Raw genomic sequence first — 12,906 nt, 5'->3', positions numbered from 1 at the left:
TACATACCAAACTGATCTTCAGGCAACTAATTTCTCCATTTATTTTTATAGATCTTCAGTAGTTACCTTGTAAATCGGTTGTATCCTTCCTCCTTCCTTTTTTGAGCCCAGGCTGAAGGCTTCCTGGTTTGAAAAACACTGCAGTTTGTTTGAACTGGGACACTTAAACAACTACAGTTTGTTTCCTGCTTACAAGCCAACTCTCTAAAACAGGTTGGCATGCAAAAAGTAAACTGCAGTTTATTAAAACAGCCTGTTTTGAAGGTTGCACCCAGCTCTCCTGCTTTTCAAAGGAAGAGTCAATTCTGGTTCTGCATGTGAGGGAGGGGATGAGTCTCTCAGGCTCATTCCTGTAACAAACAAACTGGAGTTTGTGAAGTATGTATGCTAGCATGCATGCATTTGTTGGGCAACTGATGGTGGGAGGTTGTAAGACCAATTATTGGCATTACACTTAATTTAAATACTTTATGCTGAATGTAAATGAAAAGTGAGGAACCATGTGTCCTAAATAAATGGCTTTTCTTACTCATCTACCATTTTATGGCCCCGGTCACATGGGCAGGAAAATGCGGGGGGGGAGCGTGGCTGTTTGCCCCGGAGCAAAATAATGCGCGGCTGCACGAGCAGACGTCCTGTCTAGGTCCCGTCGAGGTCCCGTGGTTAGGGGGGAGGTGCCAATCACAGGACAATCCTGTGGTGCGGCAAAGAAGCGGCCTCTCTAGCAAAAGGCTCCATGGGTTTAACACCTTCCAGGGCTGCAGAGGAATGCAAACTGTGTCCTCCATCCGGTCCCCTCCAGGACGAGCTTCAGACAGGCTGCCCTCCCGCCACGCCCCCCCTGCACTTCCCCCTCTGCAGAGAGTTCCTCTCAAGCAGGCCGAGCCAGGAGTGGGGGGGGGGTACGGAAAAGAGGAGGGGGCTGTGTTGTTTGTTTTTAAACCAAGTGTGCGCATGCGCTCTTGGGTGCTTGTGCGCATCCCGTGGAGACTTGGGGGGGGGAAACCTTTTAGCAATGGGACATGGGCGGGCGCCGGATGCCATGACCTACCACTGGAAACGCGATCAGGCACCCGCCCTTGCCCCACGGTTTCCGGAAACTAGTACCTCAGAGGTACTAGTTTTTTACCCCGCATCTTTGGCGGGAAGCCTCGGGTCCGCCACGGGAACTCTACGCTTCCCAGATGTAGTGCTGTGATCGCGCCTGGAAAATCCGCCTATCTTCCATCTCTGTAGTGTGGCTAATGCTCCGTGTGACCACAGCTTATATATTTTATTTTTGAATAGATTTTAGTCCAATATTTTTCTGCTTTAATGCATTCTGGGGTATAATGCTATGTTTCACTAGATGGCTTGAGAGCACTTTGAGAAGGCAAATCCTCTGCTAAATACAGAAGGGCTGAAATGATAAGAATCTCTTTTCTCCTTTTTCAGGAACCATGAAGTATCATATTTCTGTCAAGAACTTTTTATTTGCCATCTTGTTCTTGGAGTCAGTCTGTTTGGGTAAGTACAAATTTGCTCTCTTGGTTCATCGCTGAACTACCATTCCTTCTTCCCTCACCTCATCATTGACTGGTACCTAAAAAGAGTTTGCGTAATCCCTGGCATCTCTTGCTGAAATATGAGGTTCTTGTTTTGCTGTGATAGCTGTTCTAGAATTTTCAAGGATTAGTTATGTCAATTTATTTTCAACATCTTTGCTTGTACACTACCATTGTTTTCTGTTGGGGAGGAAGGAAGGCAATTATTTTTGCTGATTTTTTTCCTCCTTCCACTGCAGACCTATTTGTATGGGTCCTTTTACCCTCATAGTCTCAATTTTGAGGGTGTCAGAGGGCTGCAGTTCACCCTATGTTATGTAATAACTAATATAATGCAAGACAATGGCCCGTTATGGTTTATATGGAAAGCAACCTGACACATTCACCATAATTATCAGAGAATTCACTGATCAAAGATCAGTGCATACATTCCAGGTGCATACATTCCAGGTTAGTGTTCACTGGACACTGTCCATCAGTTGATTGGCCATTGTGTCAGCCCTTTCATATTAGATGGAGGGAAGTTGTCCTTAGAAACAGACAGAAGGCAAAAAAGCACTCAAAAGGAAGGAAAAATGTATGTAGGGGATCCAACTTTTAACATAAATAATATAATTGTTGAGATCATTCAGCTGTGGCACTCTTGAGTGCAAGGCATTGTTCCAGCACCTGTCTGGCTTTATTCTGCAATAGTTATAATCCATGAGATCAGAGCTGGAAAGTATGACTTCGGAAGCAGTAAACAGGCTGTCACTTATCTGGTCTAAGAGTCATGTTAAGCATGACCACTTCACCATCATACACTTATCTGGTCTAAGAGTCATGTTAAGCATGGAACCCGTTCTGAGCAATAGAGCTGTGCTAGCACCTCCATTCACCACCATGACAAATGCTGCTTATCATTGGTAGGAATAAGTGGTGTTGGAAGGGAAGGAAAGCCCTGAGGACCGTCCCCCTATGTGCTCTCTGCTCTCCCCTGTCATTGCCCATCACACACCACATTCCTCTAATTGTGCTGTAAATGTCTCTTCCCCATCCATGCAGGGGGATCCATTTTAAGATTCAGTTCAGGAAGGGCCAGGGGAAAATTCCTCATTGACAAGTGACAAGAAGGTCTTAATGGAGTAGGCAAAGATAGTGTCTTACTTGAAAAGGGTTAATGCCACAAGGGCCCTTCAGCTTGTTGTCCTTTTTGATCCATCTTGAAGGACTGCGCACAAAGACCAAACTCTTGGCCTAAGGGGATATGTGTAAAATCTTATTCTGTTAAGGATAGGTTTGTCTGATATGTATGTAGTTTGATGCTTCTGAAGCCTGGATACAATTGTGGCTAACAGGCAGATGGGTAATGACTTTATGGGGACCATTTAGGGTTTTCAAGGCATGGAGAATTGGTTTTATACCCTGCCTTTCACTACCCAAAGGAGTCACAGAGCAGCTTACAATCACCTTATCTTTCTCTCCCTACAACAGACACCCTGTGAGGTAGGTGGGGCTGAGAGAGCTCTGAGGGAGCAGTGACTGACCCAAGGTCACCCAGCTGGCTTCATGTGGAGGAGGGGTGGGGGAATCAAACCCAGTTCTCCAGATTAGAGTCCATCGCTCCAGGTTAGAGTCCAACATTCAGAGGTGGCTGGCCACTGTCTGCCTCTGCATAACAACCCTGGTACTCCTTGGTGGTCTCCCATCCAAGTACTCACTAGGGCAGAGCCTGCTTAGCTGCCAAGATCAGATGTGATCAGGCTAGCCTGAGCCATTCAGGTCAGGGCTGGCAATGCATATGTACAAATAACATCGATATTACTTAACACATTAATAGTGCAGTCCTATGCAGTGTTACTGCAATCCTAACTGACAGGAGGGAGCTTAGACTGGAGTAACTCTGCGTAAGATTGCACTGTTTGACATTTAAATAAATGCCATTTGGCATGACTTTTTTTTTTTGTGGTGGTAGTTCAAAACCCACCATAAGGATGTTTTTCACATGAGGAAAGGTTCCTGTGAAATTATCCCTCTATGGCAACTTTAACACCCACCACATTCTGGAGAATATGAATCTTCCATGAAACAGTCAACTGTGTGTTATGCTGGGGTTCTTTTTCACAAGGGGGGAAATGATGAATTCTAAAGTTACCTTGTACTGCTTTATCCACTTTTGCATGGATCATTTTTCATTTTTAATCAGCTACATTTGTCATGTTCCGTAGAAAATAATTTGAAGTACTAAACAAGGTTTCTCTCCTGATTCAGCACAATTGGTGCTTCCAAGATGGGTATACAATGGGCAAGGGTCAATAGTAACTACTATTAGTAATAGTAATAGTATTAGTAATGATAGTAGTGTTGCTATAGTAGTCTGTAAACCCAGTGAGGGGGAAAATTTAGGTCTGTGGTCCATGTTTTCTCTGTCTCTCTCTCTCAGGTAAGCAGCTCCATCTCTAAACTTCACTAACATGGATCTTTTCTTCTAAGCCATGCATGTTCATTAGGCTAGGTTTTTCTAGTGATTAGTAGGGTTGCCAGCCTCCAGGTGGGGCCTGGAGATCTCCTGCTTTTACAATGGATCTCCAGCTCCCCTGGAGAAAATGGCTGCTTTGGAGGGTGGACTCTATGGCATTGTACCATGCTGAGGCCCCTCCCCTCCCCAAACTCCCCCCTCTCCAGGATCCACCCCCAAAGTCTCTAGGTATTTTCCAACCCAGACCTGGCAACCCTAAGTGATTAGGGGGAAACCATGCATTTGTGGCTTTTCCTGTTATAGTGCTTGAGTGATGGGGGCTGGGTGTAAAGTGGAACCCCTGGATGTCTTTAAACAATGTAGGCAGAGGGGCCCTGCTTGGTTTAGTAGTTTAGGAAGCAAATGGAAAAGGGGGCATTACTCAGAAGGTCCCATGTTCAGTCCCCAGCGACTCCAGTTAAAGGATCAGTTATGTGAAAGACAGGTGCCTGAGACACTGCAGTACCACCGCCATCAGAATAGGCAATACTGACCTTGATAGACCAACAGTCTTACTCAGGATATAGCTCCATGTGATGTAGTTAGCGTATCATAACACCTACCTTTACTATGGTCTATTCCTGATACCTTCCAGTCACGCTTACCAGTCCATGTTTGCTTTTTTATCTCTGGTATAAGAGAAGAACTAGAGCAACTGAGAGTGGCAATGCTTTCTCATGTGCTTTAAACAGACTTCATGTTATCAGACTGGTAGTTTTTTTAATATATGCCTTGTAATAAGTAACACTCTTGTCTCAGCTATAAAGTGTCTTTCTTCAGCTGGGACATTTAAAAATTCATGGCATTCTGGCAGCCAGATAAAGGAGGCTTCTTTTATATTGCTTTGTTGTTGATCCCTCTGAAATAGTAATTTGCTGAGCAGGGGGAGAAAACAAGTCATTAAAGTTAGTGACAATGTGTTGAAAAGATCAGCAGCAGATGCCAAAAACACCACCTGGCAAAAAGTTTCACATGGTGGTGTTAACTTTGTAGTACAAGTGAACTTCCAGGTGAGTGTGAGAATCCACGTCCCAAACTACAATGCTCCGCTTAGGTAGCTTTTAAAAAGAATTTTCTTTTTAGATGAAGTGTTCAGATTTTTACCCCAAGGAGCTGTTTGATATCTGGAGAAAATGCCAAAATGAACCTCAGCCTCCTTTTATCTTTTCATATTCAAGGAGCCTACATCAATGAAACTGAAGCCCCGTAGCTGGTGTGTATGTTTGTTTGAAAGCTGGATTTATTTATTTATTTATTAGATTTGTGTCCCGCCCTCCCAATGGCTCAGGGCGGCTAACATGCGGCAAATCCGAGTTCAATAGATAAAATACAATAAAATAAACAACATTAAAACCACAATAAAATCCATACAATAATCAAGCTGTAGTGGATGTTCTAACATGGCTGAAGGATGATAGGGAAATGGCTGAGAAGCTGAATGCATTTTTTGCCTCTGTCTTCACTGTGCAAGATGAGAAGTGCTTGCCCACTCCAGAACCGCTGATTTCGGGAGGGGTGTTGAAAGACCTGAGTCAGATCGAGGTGATGAGAGAGGAGGTCCTACAACTGATAGACAAAAACTAATAAATTACCAGGCCCAGATGGCATACATCCAAGAGTTCTGAAAGAACTCAAATGTGAACTTGTGAATCTCCTGACAAAGATATGTAATCTTTTATTAAAATCTGCCTCCATTCCTGAGGACTGAAAGGTAGCTAATGTCACTCCCATCTTTAAAAAGGGTTCCAGAGGAGATCCAGGAAGTTACAGGCTAGTCAGTCTGATGTCAATACCAGGTAGGTTGGTGGAAGTTGTTACTAAGGAAAGAATTAGTAGGCACATTGATGAACAAAAACTATTGAGGTGGCAAATGGGCTTCAATGTGGCCAAGTGCAAAGTGATGCACAATGGAGCAAAAAATCCTAACTATAAATACACGTCGATGGGGTCTGAACTGGCAGAGAATGACCAAGAGAGAGATCTTGGAGTCATAGTAGAAAACTCACTGAAAATGTCGAGACAGTGTGTTTGGAATACTGTGTACAGTTCTGGTCACCACACCTCAAAAAGGATATTATAGCATTGGAAAAAGTGCAGAAAAGGGCAACTAGAATGATAAAAGGGTTGGAACACTTTCCCTATGAAGAAAGGTTAAAATGCTTGTGGCTCTTTAGCTTGGAGAAAAGACAGCTGAAGAGTGATTAACACATGGAATTCACTGCCACAGGAGGTGGTGGCAGCTACAAGCATAGGCGGCTTCAAGAGGGAATTGGATAAACATATGGAACAGAGGTCCATCGGTGGCTATTAGCCACAAGGTATAGATAGGAACTCTCAGGCTGGAACGAGTGATGCTCTGTATTCTTGGTGCTTGTAGGGGGCAACAGTGGGAGGGCTTCTAGTGTCCTGACCCCACTGCTGGACCTCCTGATGGCACCTGGTATTTTTGGCCACTGTGTGACGGAGTGTTGGACTGGATGGGCCATTGGCCTGATCCAACATTGGCTTCTCTTATTTTCTTATGTTCTTATGACCATTTAAGATGGTCTTGTTATCACACTCCTCACTTTCAGAATCTCTCAGCTGCTCTTCCTCTATCCCATCTCTCAAAACTTCACCCTGTGCCACGTTTTGCCAAGAATATAAAACCTTTGAATTCCCATCCCCATTATACCTGGGATTCTTGCTCTGGGAGACAGGCTGCCACTACAAAAATTAATTATTTTGAATCCTGCCACTTTTAGGCAGAAGTCTAGTGGTGTGTGATTGTAGGAGAGAGAGAGAACTGGAGACCAGAGGGGTTTCTGACCGCCCCCATACCTCTCTGTATCCACCGGAGCCATCCTTATTCAGTGCTGAAGACTGGTCAGCATAACCCCAGCAGTCTTAGCATCACGGAGGAGATACCCAGGGATCTTGGGTAAAATAAATCTTTAATAACTAAACATAAATCCTTGAAAGCACAGATGACTGGGAACCATTACAAGATACACAGAGTAGAGGCAGAACACTTCAAAAAGAAAAAAAAGGCATATTGCTAGCTAATCCTATTACTTGCCAGGAACCCTGAGAATTCTCTCCTGAGAATGGGTTCAAAACAGAGCATCTTAGCACAGCCTTGATATCAGAGTCTTGACACAGAACTCCAGAACAAGCTGACAGTTTCATAGATTGTCCTGCTGCCTGGGAGTTTACTAACCTAATCAGACATTTAGGGGAGTCAAGCTAAAAGGTTCCCTTCAAAGATCTGGCTAACAGCAATTAAAGCACCATAGAGGGAAATTATAAACGATCCACCACGGGTACTTTGGAAGCTTGGCCAAATGATGAGTTGAGCCCAAGATTCAGCTTCCCTTGGTTAGCTCACTAAATACCTGTCTCTCCTTTTCCTTGGATGTAACTTTTGAATCTAATTGTCCTCATTTGCCTATATTATTCTAAGGGCACAGCTATCCTTTCATAACAGTTATTAATTTTAATACAGTGCATAATGAGTACCTTTGCAGATATTCAAGAGCCCATACAATGTAGGCAGAAAGATAGTACACTGAGGCCCACAATCTTTACCCTCTGATGTTTTTGTGTTGAGCCAAACATCTGCAGGGAGCACTATGTAAAAGTGACTGGGACTCTGTTTTTTGTAGCGTACCCTATCATGTGGAAGAGCCTGTGTTAATCCACTTGTGCCCAGGACTCCATGTAGGTGTCTAGCTGAACATGGGAGGCAGGAGAGGCAGTCAGTGGATGCAATCCTACTCTCTTCTGTTACCCAGGAAGCAGGGGCCAGGGGGTACATGGGTACCTTTTTACACATACACTTCCCAGTCCTGGTATAGGGTACTGAATCTCTGTGTGCACAGGAACATGCTTTGTGGAAAATGGACAAGAGTCTCAGGGAAGGTGTGACAGTCCTGGAGTGAACCTAAAATCCAGGTCAAAAGGCAGTCCTCTTATGCTTACAAAAGCGCACTGTGCTTGCTTTTGAACATTTACATAGCCCTATAGGTTTTGTGTGAATCAAGATTTCCTCCCCCTATAGAATGAAGGTAATTTGTCCTATGGAAAACTGGCTGCCCACCAAGGCTTTCAATGAAATCCTTATTGTTCAGAGGCGTGCTTTGTATGTGATTGGCAATTTCAGAAGGCTGCTGCCCAGCAGGCTATATAGAGCTTTGGGCAGCCCATAATCATAATCAGCAGATGCTCTAAGCCAACATCTTAAAACTGAGCATATCACAGAATGTGTTCTTCTCTAGTCTTGTAAATATTACCCCATGCCATTCTCAGTCTCTGAGCTGGGAGGAAAAGGAAAAGGAAAAGAAACACGTCAATGTGATGGTCTGGTTCCTTGGCAAATTGAGCTGGAATTACTAAAATGGCCATGAATTATCGTTGCAATTTCTTCAGTTCCTGAATGTAAAGAGGCTTATATTTCAATACAATGTAAGTAAATGTTTTAGTGGAGACAGATTTTATGGTAACGGTCAGGACGATACTGTTTCTTAGTATCGACCAAAATAGTGCAAAACTGTGCACAAGCTTTTGGGTGCACCAGAGCTCTTCATCAGCCTCAGTGTTAAAAAGGAGGGGTGAGAAGGGGGGTGCAGTTGTTACATGTCATGCGTGATCTTAAGACCTGGTCTTGTCAGCATTCTGTGCAAAACACTGAGCAGGCGTGTAGTTATAAAATGGTGTGGGTGCTGGGTTGCGCTTCTGGCTTTTTGTGTGCAAGAAGTAACAAATGGAATCTTCACAATGGAAACACAATGGCCAGCAACAGCCTAAATATCTCTTACACCGCACAAGATCCAAAGATCCCATGAAGGCTGAGAGCAGAGAAAGTCTTCATAGTCCTTGGTCAGTTGTAGCCACATTTAATAGTTTTACCTTAGGTTGGGGGGAAACTCCAGAAGCAGCCCCATAGCTAGAGAATTTTCGGTAGGGGGGCACTGCCCCACGTGCTCATGTCATTTCCAATGTCACTTCCAGAATTGACATAGGCATGGTGGGGGCTCTCTGCCAGCCTCCCCCTTCTCTCCCCCCTGCCCAAAAGCACCCACCCACAGTAGGCTTCCTCACCCCTGGTCCCGACTGATAGAGTGGAGACTCTCCTGGAAGGTGGAGATGAAAGCCTTCTCACAGTCCTCCAGGTTGACGCCAGTGCTCAACACCCTCTCCGGCATCTCAGTCCTTCCGCCTCCCCCTATCCTGTATGCATACACACTCATTCAGCCCAAGCGCTGGCAGGGTCAGTGCAGCGTGGCACCCCTCGGGCACTTCACTGCACCCCCCTCCCAGTCACTGCCTATGTGAGACTATGTCTGGGTCACTGGCTATCCCAGCCATTCTTTGCCAGAAACATTTGCTCACTGCCCAAAAGGATGAGCAGGGTAGAGGCAACCAGAAGGCCAGTTAGGCCAGGCCAGGCCAGGCCAGGCAGCAGCCCCTCTGGCTCTGGTGGGTGAGACAAACAAGCCACCACCAGCCAAGGGCAGGAGGAAGGGAGAGACTCGGGTGTGGCTTCACTAGGGTGCCAGGCAGGGTCAGGGGCCTCAGGAAGTGGGATGCACCCAGCAGCCAGCCTAGAGATCTATGATGTGCGGGAAGAAGTAGTGGGCAAGGACTGTCCCCTGCCACCACCTTCCTCAGAGGAGAAAGGCCCACCAAGGGCTGGTCCTCCCATTGATTCAAGAGGCAAGGCAGATTAGGGAGGGGGCATCACCCCAAGGGCCCCGCGGTTTCTACGGGCCTGCCCATAACTACAGTCTCTTTCCAGGCTTATTCTATACCACGGCAAATTGGCTCACTTTAAACCGTCACCTCCTAGGACCATGATGCCAACAGCTACATCCAACACAAGCCCCCCTGTGGTGCCATCTCTCCTCACAGGCTTCCTCCACATAGAAGTCTGATGCTGGCTTTGAGGCCCCTGGGGTGTCAGGCAAAATTGGGTTTTTTAGCCCATTTTACTTTTTTTTTTAATGGAAGCCGCCAGCAGCCACAAAAATATTTTTGACTGAGATAAATCCTGAAAGTATTTGTATTTAAAATTGCAGGAAACTCTGGCTCTGTTAATATAATGACTACCACATTTTCTTTATGTTCTCCAGCTTACAAAGAGCCAGTGTGGTGTGGTGTGGTGTGGTGTAGTGTGGTGTGGTGTGGTGTGGTTGAAATGTCACACCAGGATTTGGGAAATGCAGGCTCACATCCCTTCTCTGCCATGGAGGATTGCTGGGTGATCTTGGGCTAGTTACACATGCTTAATCTGACCTACCTCACAGTGTTGTTGTGATGATAAAAATGGAGATGCAGAGAATATTGTAAGCCACTTTGGATCCCCATTGGGCAGAAAAGTAGGGTATAAGTGAAATAAAAGAAGTAAAATTGTAATGACCTGTGTGCTCCTGTTAACCCCTGCGGACAAATCCCAGGTACTGTTGGGTTTCAGATTTTCAGAGGGAGAACTGCCAGTGTATCTGTGTTCCAGTAGCCGTCTTATGAACAGGAGCCTATTTTTGCACCTAGCGTGGCTTAACGTAATTCTGCTTAGCCCTCCCCATGTTTCACCAAAAAGACTATTGTGATCATCATACAAAGGGGCTTTTCCACCATGCCCAGCCATTTCTTCCCCCTGCCTTGTTTGCTTTGTTTGTGACTTTGTGCTACTTACATGTATGCTACCGTTGCCTGTCAAATAATTTTAATGCCCTCTCAAATTACTTGTAACTCTGAGGTTCTTCTGAATATATATGATTGTTTCCCTCTAGTGTTCATTTGAGGTAACTGTGCAACTCATTTCAATTTTAGTTCAGATAAAGATAAAACAGTTCCTAAACCTGAAATCCTCCAGCGGGTTATGCAGTTCATCCAAGGCAGATCTTAAGAGGTCATCCATAAGCACTTTTTTGGTAAATATATACAACTGTGCTGATGCCATGCCATTTCTTTTTTCCTGAACTAATTGAGTGGTGCAGCCTGATCTTTCTCATGTTTAGCAAGTTCAGCTGGGTTCATTGTGCCTTATTTCCAGGTAAGCGTGAGTAGGATTGCAGCCTTAGATGCTGAGGGGTTTGTGGCTTGAATATTGCTGTATGGTAAACATAGCAATCCACAGTGACCATCTGTGTCTGGCTGGGCTCTCCTATCCTTACAGGAGTATCAATAATGGATAGTTCAGCTGCCAACTGTTTCTAGGACGGATCAGTTTGTCATCAGCTGCTCATGCTCTCTAGGAAAGAGAGCCATCATAGAAACCTTAGAACTAACAACAGGAGGCGAGCACAACCAGGCTCTGTGTGGGCAGCTAAGTCCTAAAATGCCGCTCCATGAGAATCTTGACAGAGACTCACTGCAAACAAAATCCAGACCGGTAGAGATGCACAAAAACATATTTCCATTACAGAAGTGATTGGCCATGCTGGCCTGTTCTAGCAGCCTTCATGCCAAGGGCCGTGAGTCACAGAATCCCACTTGCTGAGTTGCAAGATTCTGTAGAGCTATTATCCCCCCTCCCATTTTTGCTGGGTGGGAGGGGGGAGGACACGTATAGAAAGTAAGGGTATGGTGTCTCCAGCTTTGCATTGCATGCCATGCTGAAAGGACAGTGAGGCAAAACCACTCTGCAGTGGAGAGGATTCTGTCTTAGCAGAGGCAGGGACAGAGACCTCCCTCCTTGCCAAAATGACCCCTTGCCTTTGCTCTGTTCCCTGCATCAAGCAAGACCTGACCTGGTCATCCTTGCCAATCTACAGTGTTCCAGACATACGCTGAGTGGCCTCCTTTTGCTTTTCTCTCTTTCCCCAGCCAGGACTGGGCCAGTTACCTGGCCCTCCTGATACCCCTGCCAGAGTCTGTCCATGTGAGCTTGCAGTGTGCAGCCCTCCCTCCCCACTGGTAGGTCATTTTGCTGGGTTTTCCTTTTCCTGTCATGTGACTGTTTCTTTCTGTTATGCTTATAGTGTAGTGGGTCCCATGCTGCTGCCCCTTGGGGGTTTGTGGTGGGTCCTGGATCTGGAAAGGCTGAAGACTACTGATCAGAATTGGCAGGATCACTACAAATGTCATATTTGGCTAATCTTGAATTGTCACATTGGATTGTGACTATGATTGAGTAACATGGATGAGCAGGCAGAGTTCTGTGTAACTTAGGAGCCTGCCTGCAAGTTTTATCTATGTAACTGGTCATAATAAAGTTGTTATTTTACTGCCCTTGTGTCTTATATCTATTAATCTACAGAATCTAATTGCTTTCAGTGTAAAGCTTTTAAAAAAATTGATGAAATTTGGATCTCCTGTGTGAAGGCTCCTCTGTCCCTTTACAAACATGCAATGTTCTTGTCCACACATCATTTTTCTCACATCTTGTGTCAGAATACAGTGACATACTTATCTGTTTGCCTCTGATCTGTAGATTTTCGTTGCAACATCATTAGATTTTTTTTAATGAAGTGCAGTTTTGAAAGTTATTTCTCATTGCATTCTAAGGCACAAAATATGCTATGTGGAAAGCCTAAGTATATTTTTAAAAGCCTGACAGTGAAATAAGTAGTTGCCGAAGTGGTCAGGTGTTGGAATTATCACCAAGAAGACAGCATTTAGTGCCATTCTGAGAACAGGAGCCACTGGCTAATAAACTGGCATTATGTTCTTCCCCCTCTTTCATTCCACTCATTGCCATTATTTCTCAAAACTTCATTTTTAAAAATGTAATTTTCAGTACCATTTTAAAGTCATCAAAGAGTGTCAACTACTTAAACTAATATGCAGGGAAGGTGAAAGAGGGGCCATAGACCTAATGCTAAAATAACACAAAGCTGCTGATGTTCTGTTGTCCTGGAGAGATGTGCTTCCATCTGTCTGCCT

The sequence above is a fragment of the Gekko japonicus genome, unplaced genomic scaffold (genome assembly GCF_001447785.1).
Source record: "Gekko japonicus isolate JY-2015 unplaced genomic scaffold, Gekko_japonicus_V1.1 scaffold49, whole genome shotgun sequence".
In the NCBI taxonomy this organism is placed as follows: domain Eukaryota; kingdom Metazoa; phylum Chordata; class Lepidosauria; order Squamata; family Gekkonidae; genus Gekko; species Gekko japonicus.
The sequence above is the reverse complement of the archived record's forward strand: the minus strand, read 5'-3'. Positions refer to the sequence as shown.